Raw genomic sequence first — 15,836 nt, 5'->3', positions numbered from 1 at the left:
CTTTGTCTTCTTCACACAGCTTATTATGTAAAAAAACTGTTTTGAAAATCTATTGCATATTAGCTGTCCATACCAAAATAACAGCTTCTTGGCACATATAGGGTTAATTTGAGGCAGCCCGTCCTGCAAAGTCAGATTAGTTTTCTATTAAAGTTTATACTGCGGAGTATCAGAATATTGAGCTCCACAGAAATTAATGGAGTTTGTTCTTGTTGCAACACAAATAGTAGTTCCATACAGTTTTGTCGATACAGTATATTACTTTCCTGCGAGACATGTGTAAACACACAACATGCAATTTAGGACTGAAAAACACTGTAACTGACTGTGTTTTGTTATCTATATTCTCTGTGAGTGCTGCTTGTGTATTTTTCAGTCGTTGCCAGGAAGTTATAAAATTCTACCTTCTTCTCGTCTTTGAGAGGAAGACATCATGGCAGGCACCTATTTTGGTTTGTCAAAGGAGTGAAGTTGCAGAACAGCAGGCTTTTTCATTCCTTCAGGATTCTTTTCATGAAAACAACTAAGGTTTTTTTTTTACTTGAAAGAATTGAGGAAAACTCGTCCCCTATCTACTTTAAGCATTCTGTATGGTCTCTGCATCATTGTACTCTCGAGATGTGGTATATCCCTTATATTAAAACAGAAAGGACCATCTTGACCAGGATTTTTTTAAAGCCGTCTTTCAATCATTTTAGCTGAAAACACATAATCTAGGTTGTTTTTTTTCCAAGCCTCTTCCCTTCAACAACTTTTCCAGTTCCTCTTGGAAGAAAATTAAAACACTGGAAACAGATCCCCCTCTTTTTCCCTCCCCTAAACCCAACTGAACTCTTTTTAGCACACGTATTTATAGCACCTTTCTGATTCTGAATCCTGCGAAAAAAAAAAAAAAAAAAAAAGAGCAGCCAGTATCATCACATTACCCCTGAGGAAAAACGAAAGCATGTCTCCATGCTTGTGTGCACAAAACACCACACCGAGTTTTAGCCCTGTTATGCATGTGCCATCTGACAACAATGTTGCGGTGCATAAGGTATTAATATCGCACTGATCCCTCACATACACACTTACTGTCACCTCAATTTGTTCACTCAAAATCATTTCATATGACACATCTTCCATTTTACTGAATGTTGACTAAAACAGATAGCAATACTTTTCACCGTTTTTCATTAGTTTTTTCCACAATGGGCACATTTAGACAATAGATGGAAAAGGTAAAGTTTAGAAGTAGATATTTTAATTACATTCAGAGTCTGAGGAAGTTTGTATTTTTAAGGATTTCTAACAAAATTATACTTAAAGACCTAAAGTGCTTTTATGGTTCTATGTCTAGTAGGAATAAAAAAAAAAATAATATTCATAGGACAGAGCAAATGGAAAACAAACATCATTGCTTCGTTGGAATTTATTTGATAAAAAAAGACCAAAATACTATCATCACTCAATCACCATATGAAATGTTTTTGAGCATCCAGATTTTAAGTGTGTAAAAGTATTGCATTTTTTAAATGTGTGATTTTAACTAAGTTTCAGGAAATGTTGAATCTCACCCTGTTTCTAAAATTTCACAGTTGAAAGACGTTTTTTACATGATTTATCAAAGTTCCTCCCTATTTTCAGTCCTCAGGAGAACATTGTGGTTTCCATAGCTCTCCTGTTACATACCTAGAAAAAGGATTTTATTTTTAAAGAGATCATGTTATTTCACTTTTTTGGTGTTCTACAGTAATATTTTAATTCAGCATCAAAATGTGAGTTATTTAAAGTTGCCTGCATTTTTGTATTAAAAATATTACTAAAAGTTTAAACAGAAAAGATATCCTGTGACATTCTGACGAACTTTAAGACAAAAATTGACTTTCATTAGAGATTAAATAGAAATTAGGGAAGAAAAGCCTCGCCAGAATATTTTATTTGATTGATTTGTATCCATACAAATATGCATTTGACATTATTCAACGTACATCATTATTCATATCATCAATCCACAGGGCCTTTTAATAGATTGATTTTAATAATATAGCCTGTATACTTAATAAAGTCTGAACTTCTTAAACTACTTTTTTCTTTTTCACATCCAAACGGAAACTTTTTAGCGACTTTTCCATGTTTAACGTTTAGAAAATAAGTGATTTTTGAGGGAAGGCTTGAAGCTTTAATGCTTTCTTAATGCGATGCACAGACGACACCATCTCAATCTGTCGGCCTATATGCTACACACTCTTGGAAGAGATCTGGCTCTGTTTGTGCGATATAGAATTATCACCTCTCAACTATATGACATCTCTGGAGAGTAAAAACAGAAAAAAACAAAACAATTATGGCACAGACGGAGAGGGGGTGGGGTGGCATTTGCTGTCACAGAGGTTCAAAAGTAGAATATATAACTGTCCTGTTCAACACATTTTATTTTTATAACTGAAAAAATCTGTTCAGGGACCCCAACATTTTTTCCAACTGCCAGGGTGTCACTTGTCAGAAAGAAAGTGAATTCCCACCCCCAGTCCTTCTGTATGTTGGGGGTTGTAGCTGTCACAAAGAGGCAAGGTGGAGATGTAATCCCATTTAGACTCTTCGGCTGCATACTTGTGGTCATCCTGCCATGCAGAGAGCACTTTGGCAAAATCCCTGACCGCCTTTTTTTTTTATGCCGCCCTCTCCATCCCTCCATCCTGCTTCAGTGACTGCAGGCTTTCAGGAAGCCGGTGGACGTTGGAGCATTGTCCCTCATGATTGAGACGTTAACCTTGATTCAAACCCTGTGCTCTTTAGCATTTCATTTCTCTCCCACTTACCCCCTTTCTCCTCCTCCTCTTTCTTTGACTCCTTTTTGCTCCCCTCTGGTTTCTCTTCACCTGCAGCCTGCACAGCGAGCCATTAGTGAGTCCCAGCACTGATAATGAAGCCACAGGGAGGGTCTGAGCCAATGTGGCACAGAAGCTGGAGCTCAGGAGGAAGGTAGGCTCCTGTAATTACCTGCTCTGTGGTAATAGCATGAAAAAAAAAAAAAAATCACATGCATGCCTTGATTGAGGAAGTAAAAAAAATAGTGTGACACTTTAAAATTAAAAGGTTAAGACAGAAATGAAATAATTACTTTGAATCAACTTTAATGTTGCTGATATCATGTTATTGTGATATTTCTCTGATTTTACAGGTGATTTCCTCATCCCTCCCACGGATGTGTTTATTTGTTGTGTGTTCGGCCGTGGTAGACGTGTGTGACACCTACTGTAAGGAAGCTTTAAATATCCCGCTCACCGAGACTTTGAAGCGCCTATGAGGTCAGGTTTTAAATTATGGTCTGAACACAGGCTTTCTCTCCCCATTCCTGTGAATCCATTTTCCACACAATGCATTTCAAATCAAAGTAGCATCACCATAACATGCCTAAGGAAACATTAAGTCATAGTGCCTTACTTTCATGTATGATAGCATGGGCCCTGTATGCTTTGATGTGCTCACGTTCTTAATGCTTTATTAATAATAACACATTGGCTCCTCGCATCAGCACCCGTTTTTAGTGCTTCCTTCTCTCTGCGTCGCTCACTCTTTCGGTGCCTCAGCTGCCTCATCCTTCACAGCCCCTGAGCCTTGTCTCTGGATTGGCCTGTTTGCATTTAGGAGGGGGATTAGAGGGAATGACATGGAGCTTGAGATGAAAAAAGAATCCACAAAGACCTATCAGAGGCCAGAGTGTACGGAGCGCCGTGACTCTATTGGCTGCCGAGGAAATCAAACACATCTTCATTTCTCACAGCCATCCTTCCCAGAGTGCCGACCTTTCATTTCCTCGCCCGGGGAGGGAAGAGTCAGGGCTTGAGTTTCTGTTTGTGACTTTAAATGTGTGTGTTTGTGGGCAGTGTGTGTGTGCAGTAAACATGGACATACACACAGACACTGATAGCACTCACCTCCTCCGAATCTGACCAAACACAAAGCAGCCAGCCCATTTCTGCTATTGTCCTGGAAGAATGAATGAGAAGGCTGATTCATGTTTGAGACTCATTTCTATGAATCAAAAGCTCGGTCTCTTGATCTCCCGATTCCTCGCAGCTTTGCCCACGTTATGCTAATGTTGCAAACCAAAACTTCAAAATAGCTTTATGTGTTTTATATATTTGTAGTTTTTATTACCTTTTTGTTTGTTTTTTGGTCATTAACATCATGGGTGGATATATTACTGATATTACTGCACATTTAGCTTCATGCTTTTCCCAAAACCCCCCACTGATTATATGTTTTTACATTTCAATTTTCCTGATCTGTTTAATATTTTTCTGCCGGATTTTTTTTTTGCCTTTAGACCATTCTTTTACATCACGACAGAGATTGATAACGATAAATTTAATCAAAGTTATTATATTTCTCCAACATTTTTTGCTCCTAGAGCGTCCAGATTTGACAGAAAATTTTGGATGAAGCTGTTCTAAAACAATAACAACAAATAAACAAAAACAAACAGGAGTTCCCTGCTTGTGGAGTTTGGTTTGCCCTTTGCCATTTATTGTTGTTGTTAGGATACAACAAGTTGAGTTTTGCCGTCATGTCTGGGAGCGGTGTAGATGAGCTTGAGCTGATTCTCCCTCCTCCTCACCCATAACAGATCTGAGTGATCTGAAAGGCCTCTAGGGGCACCTGGCTCCCCTCCCTACCATCTCAGGCTAAATCGATCGCAGGGGCCATCGCAGTGCAAAGAGCAGAGTTCAGCTTCAAAGGCCTACTGCCCACTTCCTGCCACCTGGTGTTCCATATCGGACGAATGGTACATTTTCCCTCCATTCCCTCCACCCTCCGTTCCCCCTTTACGAACAGGTTAAGGACATGGAGCCGGTAAAGCTCCTCCCTGTGATCCCCTGCTGCCTCCTCCCTGGCTGCCCACATGCAGAGAGAGGGTGAGAGATCAGTCCCACACAAACACAACACAATCACACCAGCATTTGATGTGAAAATCTGCTTTTGATTTAATTATAGCCCAGGAATACAAATCTCCCCTTCAATGAAGAGATTTAGCCTTTTTTTTCATGCTTTCTTTTTTTTTTGGCCAGTGGTTCCTTTTCATTTCGGTGTGTCGGCAGGTGTCGAATTAACAGAAACATCTCATGTAGATTTTCTGTTCCTTAAGTGCTTCCATAACATGTTCCCATCCATCAATGACAAAATAATCACATCAATACCCAAATGTATTTGCTGCTCTCACTTGAATCTGATTCTGACAAAGCATATGTAGATACTTGCCCCATTTTCACAAATCAGGTTAAGAAAAGGTAATGGCATGTTTATTATGGAGCAAAGAATGAAGTGCACTTCTTGGCTCTCACTTGGAACATGTTTCATTATTAACCGATCAACAGATCTGCTATGGTATGAATAAGTCTCTCTGTCTGTGTTGGTCCTGGAACAAATGGCAGGGCTATTGGACACACATTTTATCTCCAGCAGGCCTGTCGTACAGTTATGCTCCAAGAATACATATTAATCAATCGAGGATTTTTTTTTAAACTGTTTATTAAGCCTAGCCATTTTTTTCCCTCCAATACATTAGCAGATCTCAGTATGTCCGCTACTCTTGTGAACAGGGATGAGAAGGAGAACGAGGGAGAGGAAATAAAGGTCTGATGAGTTTGGCAAAGAGAGGATGAAGGCTGAGACAGATGGCATGAAGTCTGCGGCACTCTGGCGTGGCTCGCTTGGTGCTAAAATCCTCCTCTCTCACATTCCAACAAATCCTACCAGGAGGCTGGGGAGTCTGTCACACCACTCCAAGGATACCCCCCCCCCACACCCCCCTACCAACCAATACCCCCCTTCTCCCTTCCCACCAGCGTCTGAATCCCTGACCACCACTCTGCATTGCATTTTACCGCTTTACCCTCATAAATGTATATACTGATGTGTGGACGCGTGGGGATCTGAATTGCTATGACCTTTGCTAGAAAAGATGACTGCTCTTAAATGCCGACTGACTGCTTTTACAGTAAAAGGAACCTGTGGGGCCATAATTGAGGGAGAGATGGCCTTTTACTTTCATTCCAGTGCACAAATCTTATTTTGTAAACACTAGGCCAAATCGCCAGAGAGAGGAACGAACAATCCAGTTGAATTAGAGGAGGAGGCATAAGAGGCTTTTTTGATTAGTCTAACCAGCCTGCTGTCTGCTCAAGACAGCAAGCTGATGCAGGCCAAACAGGCTGCAACATTCAGGGCTTCCTGTGGGTCTTTAAATCCAAAGTGGACTCTAAGTGGGACTATGATTACACAAATCATACCAGAAAACCCACAACTTGATCACAGACTCCACTTGACAACTTCATCTCCAGACACTGTGCTGCTTGCTTTTTCCTTGAAATTTCCAAATTCCTTTCTTGTGCCATCTCTGAGCGGTTCATCTTAGAACAACAGTCTAATTTATTGTACTCTGTGCTCTCTCCCCATGTCTCTTTCTTGCTGCCTTTCCGTCTGCCTCCTGTTTGTTCCACTGAATGACTTCTGAGATAAAGTGCTGCTGTGCGGGGGTCACAGAGGGCTTCGGAAGCACATTACTGTTAATGATAATAAAAAGAACAATCTGGACTAAACCTCTTGGATGTTTTCCTTTTTGTCTCCATATGGATTGATTGTTTTATCTGCTTTTGTTTTAATAGCTGTTGCAATTGAAAGCCCATGCAATTAAAATGCACATAAAATGTCTTTATTTTCATGCAAGCATTGTGTGTTGATAAAAAAAGCAAAAAAAAACAAAGAGCTCTCAGATAAAAGGTATACAGCAGTGCACCATCTGGGTGACAAAATACATGATGCACAACATCAGGCATCCTAGCAACATGGTGCAAAAATGAAGATATATTCCCTACGGTAACATTTTAAGTGCACATCGAATGCCAAATAGAAGCCCTCCTCCCCTCCTAATAAATAAAAAAATAAACACTTCAACTATAAACACAACTTTTTACATTTGAATAAAAAAAAGATAGTTGTAAGATTCTGTTCATATGCTTTTAACATACAAAAGGCTCTAAACTTCTGGTCCAAGTGCTTAACACAATGTCGTATGCAGTTGTCACTTTGACTGTAGTTCAGTTTCATGCAACAGAGTGCAACTTCAGAAAAATAAGTGGCTTCAAAGAAAAGTTTTCAGACAAAAACACGAATGGAAGTTCCCGCTTTGTCTTTAGTACAGGTTTGACTGCTGTCACATGCAGAGGATGTTTACATAGATGTGACATTCAGAAGTGATCATTTGTGACTTTCCCTCCCGCTGCCACAGAGACAGAATTGCTGGCTGTCCTTCGTACGTGGCAGGGCAGCGTGGCGTCCCTAAGCTCCTTGGCGCTGCAGCTGTCACCCACGGATGGGAAAGTGGCAGGGTCGATGGGTCCACAGCGTGGCTTCTGGCAGCATCGCTCCCATCCTGGCCCGGTGAAAGAGCAACATTCGGGAGCCCAGTCTCGCAGTGCATTGATCGCGGGCCAACCCTCCATTAGCCACTGTCAGAGCCAAAGGTCAGTGAAGGCCAGAGGATGGGTCCTGCACGCACAACCTATGCAGTGACTCATTTTTCCCATCCAGGGAGCAAATCTTGGCCACTTTGGTCCGAGTTGTGATCGCTTGAGAATGGCCACTTCTCCCAGATTAGATGACCCATCCCTGATGAGGTAATGCAGTCTATTTATTCACTCCTCCCTTTATGGTTTGATGTCACCTACATTTTGCATTATTGTTGCTTTTAGCGATATTGCTATCTATCTCTGCCAAATTAAAAGAGCTTTCCCTCTAATTTTCTCAAACAGAAATTGCTTAATAAATGAGCAGGCCCTGATTTGCACTGATGATCACACACAGCAACACAATTGCTTCAAATTGCTCACCCAGAGATGGTGCGCCACATCATGCTCATCACTGAGTGGCAACTGCCGCCTGGTGTGGTTTACAGCAGGCTGTGGAAGGGGATAATTGTGGTGCTAAATGCTGTGGAGGCTGACAGGATCCATTTCTTGACTTGTCAAGGGCATCAGCCATTGAGTGGGCCACTGAAGCCAGGCGGCCTGCATGTGCAAACAGAGGCAGATGAATTTGCTTACATTCATGCACACGTGTGACCGAATTAACACACACTCTGACAGGGGGAAAGAGACACACTTTACACAGGGATGATTGTCTCCCGCTTCTGTCATGTTTTTTTTCCAGTCATAGAGACCTCATCCTGGGAAATTGAGCAATTTCTGATTGAAAATAGTGCTTGTAATTAGAGCACTCACTATTTGTAACCACTTGGCAATGCATTAGTATGCAAAGCTTGCAGCCAGCTTATCTTGGGGAAAACGTTTGTTTCCTTAATTGCCCTCTTAGGACAAAAGTGAACAGTGTGGGTGGGGAGGGAAGAGAGTAAAATGTTAACGTGCTGCAGAAAGAATAGAGCCTGGTGTGTTGAGGGGACGTGACTCCCTGAACAGAGGGGTTAAACTCCACTTACAGACAGAGCAGAGCATGTACAGGCACACACATACACACACACATGCACACAGAAGCAGACAGTCCAACTGTAAAGCTATGAGACACTCTTATGGACACACACTTCTATTGGAACATGCATAAGGACAAAAAACCAACACAACTATGCTTAGCCCACAGATTCCAGGACAGCAGAGTCCTCCACCATTAACTCCCCAGCAGCGCCTGGTGTGAATTTGGTAATGCAAATGGGAATATTAACTGTTAATTGATTAAATGATGCTGTTCTTGACTGGAAAAAAAATCAACAAAGGAAACATTCTTTCATTATTTTATTAATTTACTTTGAAGGCTTTTATACATTCAAGAGATTAAAACATTTCAATTTGGTCACATAAAACTTGATATTAATGCATCCATATTTTATATTAAACTCTGCCATCCTACTCAACGCCTACACATCTCCTACCATATTTCTCACATTATATTTGTTCTTCCATGTTGTTCTGACTTTCTGCACCACTAACCCAAAAGTCATCTATCTATATCAAATGACTAAAATAGTGTTTGAATTCTCTGATTGCTGAGCAGGAGGATTGCTTGGAGACCTCCGTTTCCCAAAACACAGAGGAAATTTTAACACAAATTCTCAGTCACATCCAAAATTAGAAGATTTATTTTTGGTTTCCTGTCCCTGCTCCTATAAAGTCTGTGTCAGATCTGAGAGAAAGCTACTACATTTTTACTAAAAGATAAATACTAATGTATACAGATGTTTTTTTCCAGTCAAGTCAGTCCATGTATTATACTTTGACTGCCAAACTTTTCTTAAAAAAAAGTGCCCCCTTTTCAGAAAAAAGAAAACACTTCTCACAACTGATTTGATGACAGCAATCTCTCTGATTCTGCGCGCTCAGGACACTGATAGGGAAACGCAAAGGAATTTTTATTCATGCAGAATATATCTCACTGAGTGCCCAACTTCAAACACAAAGTTTCAATAAAGAAATAAAGAAATAAATGAAACAAAAAAAAAACGTGTTTTTTTTTATCTATCCCCACAATCACAGAATCAATGTGTATTTATCATGTACCTCCAAAAAGCATTTTTCGTTCGCAACTATTACTTTATTATAAATTTATTTACTGGTTTTAATGTAAAAAATATTCTCATTAATTGTGGGACAATGGAATAAAAGGGGAATCTGGATGGATGCTCGTGCACATCGCTTCACTGTTAATATTAGATCTGTAGAAAACCTAAAGTCAAAGAGGCTAGAAAAGAAGTAGATATAGATTCTTTTCCGCCTTGATGCCACAGGTGAAGATTAAACTTCAGTGTGTGCGTCTGGAAGTTTCCCACAGACGCGCAAAAGAGGCAAAACCTTTCATTACTCATTTTTTTTTAATTTTTTTATTTTTAAAGAACAGTTTTAATTCGTTCGTTTTTTTATTTTAGTCAAAAAGAACATAAATACATACTTTTAAATAAAAAAAAAAGTTGAGACCTCCTGTTAGGTTTTTCCGACATCTGTTGCCTTTGCTTTAATGACAAAGATAATGAGGAGAAGAAACACAAGACCTAACAACATATTTTCCCTTGGTTTTTGTCCTTTTTAAAAGTCTTTTGAGTTCTAATGTTTGACCTCATAGAAACAAAAGGACACGAAAAAGAAAGAGAGAGCGCGTGTTGTACTTGAAAAGATATCGCACAACAATGCTTCATTTAAAAAAAACGTATTTATTACCACAAATATTTTATTCCGTGTTAATAAATCAGATATAATTTACCTAAATATTGTAATATATATATGAGAAATTAGGCGCAAATGATTTTATTTACAGCTCATATACAGCACGCGCGCAATGAACGCGCAGCGGGTGGGCGGGGGGGTAAGGTTTCCAAAGTTATTACCATTTTTATCGACCGACAAAAAGATCAATAAAGTCAATAAAGGTACATTTAAGTTAAAAATACATTAGTTAAAAGATAAAAAAAAACTTTCTTGATAAATGTCGGATTCTCAAACAAAATGCGAACAAACTATTTTAAATCTGCGAAAGTATAGCGCGTGAAAACGGCGCAGCCTTGGAAGAACTCCTCGTTTCAGATCACCTCTGTACCTTCAGAAGGTAAGACTTCCTTAATATCGAGAGGCCCAAAACGGCTTTAGTGGTGCTGAATCAGCGTCTGTGTGTACACAACCTGCCCAACAAAAGCAAAGGCTAATCCACCTTAATTACACAAGGCGCAAGGCCCTGCTTGCACGGGCTGGACTGAGACAGAGGGCCTCTGCTTCGATGTCCCTGCTGCATACAGCTAGGACTGAAGCACTCTTATCTTCCTTTGATCACGCTTACTAAAATGATGACCATCTGCACAAGTTGAATATAGAGACAAACCCAATCCTATAAAAAGAGGATGAGCAGGATTTTAACTGCAAGTCGTTTTTGACGCATTAAAATAGCCAGTAATCCACCGTTTCGTAATATCACTCTTTAGTTAAGGGTCAAACCAGCCTCCACGCACGCCCATGCATTTATCAACAAGGTTATCAAACAAAAACCAAAAAGCTGTTGTTGGTTTGTTAACAGCAGCACCCCCCCCCCCCCCCCAAACATGTCAAACCACCAATCACACCGGAGGACAGATAGAGGAATCAAGCTGATGAGTCAGAACGAGCAACATAAGGTTTAAAGCTTCAGAAACGGTCTGACCGGAATTTATTATTGAAACCAGGAGCAGAAGGTACGAGTCTGTCAGTCAGGCTTAGAAAAAATAAAAGAAAAAAGATGCATTTTGTGATCCCGGGAAAAAAAAAAAAGATGAAGAGACGAGAAGATGTCTGATTTACTATACTAGACCTGACCAGCATTAGCATTTATTTATTTGTTTGTTCTGTAAATGCAAGTAAAAAAATAAAGAGTGGGACAACTTTGTTTCTCTCATTTGAGGAGCTTTCAAATGTTTATTTTGCTCGTTATAGAACAAGTGACTTCTTCCATGAAGAGGTTAAAATATTATTTTTGGACAAACATCAATAAAGTCCTGTAATGTCTTCATTTATTTATTTTTGTTCACTTAGTGTTTGTTTTTGGAAATGAAGAGCCACACCTTTTGTTTTATAATCTATTAAATCTACTTTTATTCAATTACAGTCATTCATATCTTGTGTGCATGTGTGTTCTTATTGTCTCCATAATTGCATTTTTCCCTCCCAGACGGGCCAGGTAATTACTGTGGCACAGCCAGGTAAATTCTGGTGCTAAATTGAAACATTTGGTGTTAATCCTCACTAAACCCAATTCCCAGGACCCGGGGATGCGCGCAGCGGCGGCATCCCGGGGAGCTCCCGTTTCTTCTGCAGGTGAGAGTCGCCTCTCAGGGGGGAGGAGGATCTCCTCTCAACCACGGTAAGCATAAAACAAGATTAGTAGATCTTTAACACCGAGCTTTTCAACCCCCCCTCACTGCAAATGCAACTTCACAATCTCCTGGTTTAGACAGAGAATGTTGCATAATGAGCAGAAAGTGAAGGGATGGTTGTTTTGAGGGTATTTTAAACTTAAACAAGTCATAAATAAACTTTTGTTTTCTGTTTTTTTCTAAAGGGTGAGAGTGGGAACTTGTTTCTGTAAATGAATCTGGAGATGAGCTTCTAAAAGCTTCACATCTTTATTTTGGATGTTTTTGTTGTTGTTGTTTTTTTTTGTTTTTTTAAGATGCTCCCCACCAGACATGGAAAATAACACGTTTAACTTCTTATAAACAAAAAAAAAAACTACGATGGATCACAACACGAGTATGGGTTTAAGGTTTTTGAGTGTACTCCAACTTACAGGGGTAAACACTTGTAGGAAACGGCATGTTCTACTTGTCATGGAGCCGTCTGAACTTACTTCTCCCCATCTTTAATTTGTAGTCACCGGGAATAAAAGGCTCAATCTCAGCTCTGGCAGCTCCCATGTCAGTCTTTGCAGGAGTGGGTGACAGAGAACAGCAGGCAGATAGCATGCTAAAATCACATCACTAGAGACCTCACATCAAAGCAGACCAAACTTCATATTGTGCAAACTTTTAAGCAGAGAGGCTTTGTGACATCAGAGCACCTAAAATGTGACTGTCATGTATTCCAAACTTTGCTGAACACCAGCTCAAAGATTTTAGAAGTATTCAGTGGCAAGGATTGTTCAAAAAAACACCAAGATTAGCAGCTTTTGTCTTACGGGAACCTCAAAGACCAATTAGATTGAGAGGTGGCGGTGACGAATTTGTCAAAAATGAACTGACAGACATCACTTTGGCAGTGAGCAAACATGGCTGGGGATTTCACTCAAGCGGAGTCATTGACAAGACACCGTCAGAAATGTGTCAGCTTTAGCAGACCTGCCACACGACAGAGATGCAGCATGGGACTGAGACTGATCAATTCCCCAAATGCCAGCAAGAAATAACAGCACTTTATTTTGAGTAGAAAAAGTACTCTCTCTTCTGATGTATTGTCAAGCTTTTGTTTGCATCACAAAGCCTGGATCGTCCCAAGATGCCAGAGCACAAAAAAAAAAAAAAAAAAAAAAAAAGAGTGTCATATTAAACAAGGGTTTTAAAACTTTAACAAAAAAGTTTTGACCTTTCTGCCTCTGTATTTGGAAGCGGAAGTGGTGTGTTGAGCATGTGGTTTTGTTGTTTAATGTACACCCATTCACCATCTCTAGTAGCAGAGCTCTTCTTCGGCCACTATTTCTGAAGTGAAATCCAATACTCAAAGCATTTTTCTCTTCAAAGTAGTCTCCTGTTGTGCTCTGTGGCCACAACAGTGTCAGTCTCATACTTTCAAAGGCTCATCTCCGTGTCAGCTTTGAGCAGCCGTCAATATGTGCCTCTGAATGGAGTTGAGGCTTTGATGTCAGGCCTGAAAACAGTTTGGGGACGTTCTGACAAAAATCAGAATAAAAAATAATAGAAGAATTATGAAAAAGTATTTAAAAAAATAAAAATTGCCAATTGATTGGGTTGCTTGTGATTCTGTGAGATTGCTTTTGAGTGCTCAAAAAACTTTGGGTTATAGAGCTGAAAATGGTTTCCAAGGATTTCGCCAGCTGTGAAATGAAAACACCCAAGTCTGTCAAAGATCCATAATTTTAGCTTTTGGAAGTGCTGTATGCAGGGATAATCTACAAAATCGAAACTGTCTAAATGTAAAAGAAAAAGTACAGAAAAACCTGGACAGCAACTCTTATAACTTTCAAAACACAAATCAAGGTTGTAAACAAAACAGGATGACATTTATTAGCATTTATACAAACCAGGGAATTAAAATAAGCAGACTATTTTCAATTGTAATGATGAAGGAGCCATTCTGAAAATCTCTTGTCACGTTTGAGCAAGTTTGAATATGGAGCACACATTACTGTTGGTGGTGATTTGTGAATTTCCTAGACAAATAGATCTAGAAAAAAGTCTGAAACAACAATCATCTGAAAGGCTGCATTTGAGACCAAGTGATCGGGAATGATCAAGCGACAATGATTGGAAGAAAAGAAGCCCAATCTCAATAAACTTTGCCATTCATCCATTCAAAGTTCAGTCATATCAGAGGTGTTTTGCATAACTATGAGACACTGGTTTTTAATCCTCAAAGGGGTTTTTGGCCTTCTTGCCTTTGCACTGTAGTCATTCAAGGTCACAACCCGGTAGGAAATATGGGCTGCCATGGAAACGCAAAGATGGCCCCTGAAGGCTTAGCATAATTCTCCTCTAATAGAAAAATAACAGCAGCAAATCCCATCCTTAGTAACTCTCTTATTTGACAGAGGCGGGCTCCCACCTGTGAAGCACATAGTCGCCACACCAGTGCACTGAGGCTGTGATAAGACCTTAAAGAGGAGCCCATCTCTGGATGGGGATGGGCGGCCTAAGCTCAAGACAAATTCTTTCTCTTCTCCAAAGTGAGTCCCTGGCTAGCTTTAGGTTTTTGAGACTGGACAATACAAGCTGCCAAAGCAATCATAGTCTTTACATAGTACCTAACTTTGAAGGGCTTAAGCCATATGCAGGGGCAGAAAGAAATGGGCAGGAAAAAAATAATTATATTAGGATCAAGTCAGGCAGTTGTGTTCAATTTCTTTTGGAATTTTTTTTAATCAAAACTTGTTGAATGCTTGGAATTTGAGCATTACATGCACCCATCTGGCCTGTTTTTATTTCTCATAAGATGCTCTAGTTGGAGTAAAATGGCACTACACCTGCTTAGTAACAACCCTTTGATTCTGATTGTGATCCCAAAACATGCTATCCTCCCTCTTTGTTGCCAGGTACCACAGAGAAGGATTCTTGGCACTGTGTGAGTTGCATCAGGATGATGAGCACTGAGGAGAGAATAAATCACTGCCGCGCTTTAGAGTGGGAGGCATGCAAGTACCAGCAGCTACAACAGTGCATTTACTCTCTGCTTATGGAATCACTAATGAGGAGCAAAATCCAGCATTGCAGCCATGGTGATGGAGCTCAACTCAAAGGCCTTATCAGATCATAACTGTCAAAACTAGCTGGGAAACCAAATTATTGCCCAACATGATATTCTGAAAGAGCCATATTGTGCTTTTTTTCATCACACGCAAAAAATAATTCTGAAGAGGACAGGAGAACAAGGCTGTCTTTTATTCAGAGATGAGTTGCTAGCCCTTCTCTGCACCTGAGTCAGCCATTTTTTCCGTTTTTTGCTTGACAGGATTCCTGTTTACTTTATTTTATTTATCTTCAACAGCTAGAACGTCACTGTTTGAGTCAGTCTCTGCTTCTACCTGTCAGAATGCCACTGTACACGCCAGCCACTTGTCTGTGTTTAAAGGCTGTTTTAGCCTGCTGGGATGAGTCCTGCTTCCTCTTACTGTCACAGATGTTTTTTTTTTTTCTATTTCCACTTGTTCAAGAGCTTGAAGTTGAGATAGTAGAAATAAAGATTACATCCATCCAAATGCCCTTTCAGCTACGGAAAATGCCATTTGGTTTCGATTGTTACCTTATTACTAAAAATCACTGAACTTAGAGTGAGCCTTATCTTTAAATTTAATTTTAATTGCAGATAAATTCCTGTTATCATAATATCTGATACGTTTGATAATCCTAACCATGAGGGTGATGTATTTAGTGATTTAAAAGGAGTTTTTTTGTCATGCAAATGAGGGTTCACAGGCTTTTTTTTCCCATCAAGTTATCTTTTTGCTGTCGGGCAAATATGCAAAAACCATATATTAATATTCTTTTTCCCCAATTATTCTAAATCATATCCATTATAAAGCATTGTGGATAAAACAATACCTTTACTTTTGCCCTTTGCTTCTTAGAATTCTGCTCTTCCTATACCTTTGGCTATGAA

General features: G+C 39.7%; 1 long non-coding RNA gene across 1 annotated transcript in view; it reads left to right on the top strand.

Annotated features, from left to right (window-relative positions):
* The window catches only part of LOC105354858 (uncharacterized), a 118,341-nt gene that overhangs the window by 83,280 nt on the left and 19,225 nt on the right, over positions 1-15,836 (top strand). The window contains exons 3-4 of the long non-coding RNA XR_013658524.1: positions 2,868-2,964; positions 3,164-15,836. The exon at positions 3,164-15,836 is cut by the window's right edge and continues 16,674 nt beyond it. This is a non-coding gene — a long non-coding RNA (uncharacterized LOC105354858). The remainder of the gene's footprint in view (positions 1-2,867; positions 2,965-3,163) is intronic.

Source organism: Oryzias latipes, chromosome 10, assembly GCF_053564925.1.
Source record: "Oryzias latipes strain Hd-rR chromosome 10, Olatipes_Hd-rR_3.1".
In the NCBI taxonomy this organism is placed as follows: Eukaryota; Metazoa; Chordata; class Actinopteri; order Beloniformes; family Adrianichthyidae; genus Oryzias; species Oryzias latipes.
The sequence above is the reverse complement of the archived record's forward strand: the minus strand, read 5'-3'. Positions and strand labels throughout refer to the sequence as shown.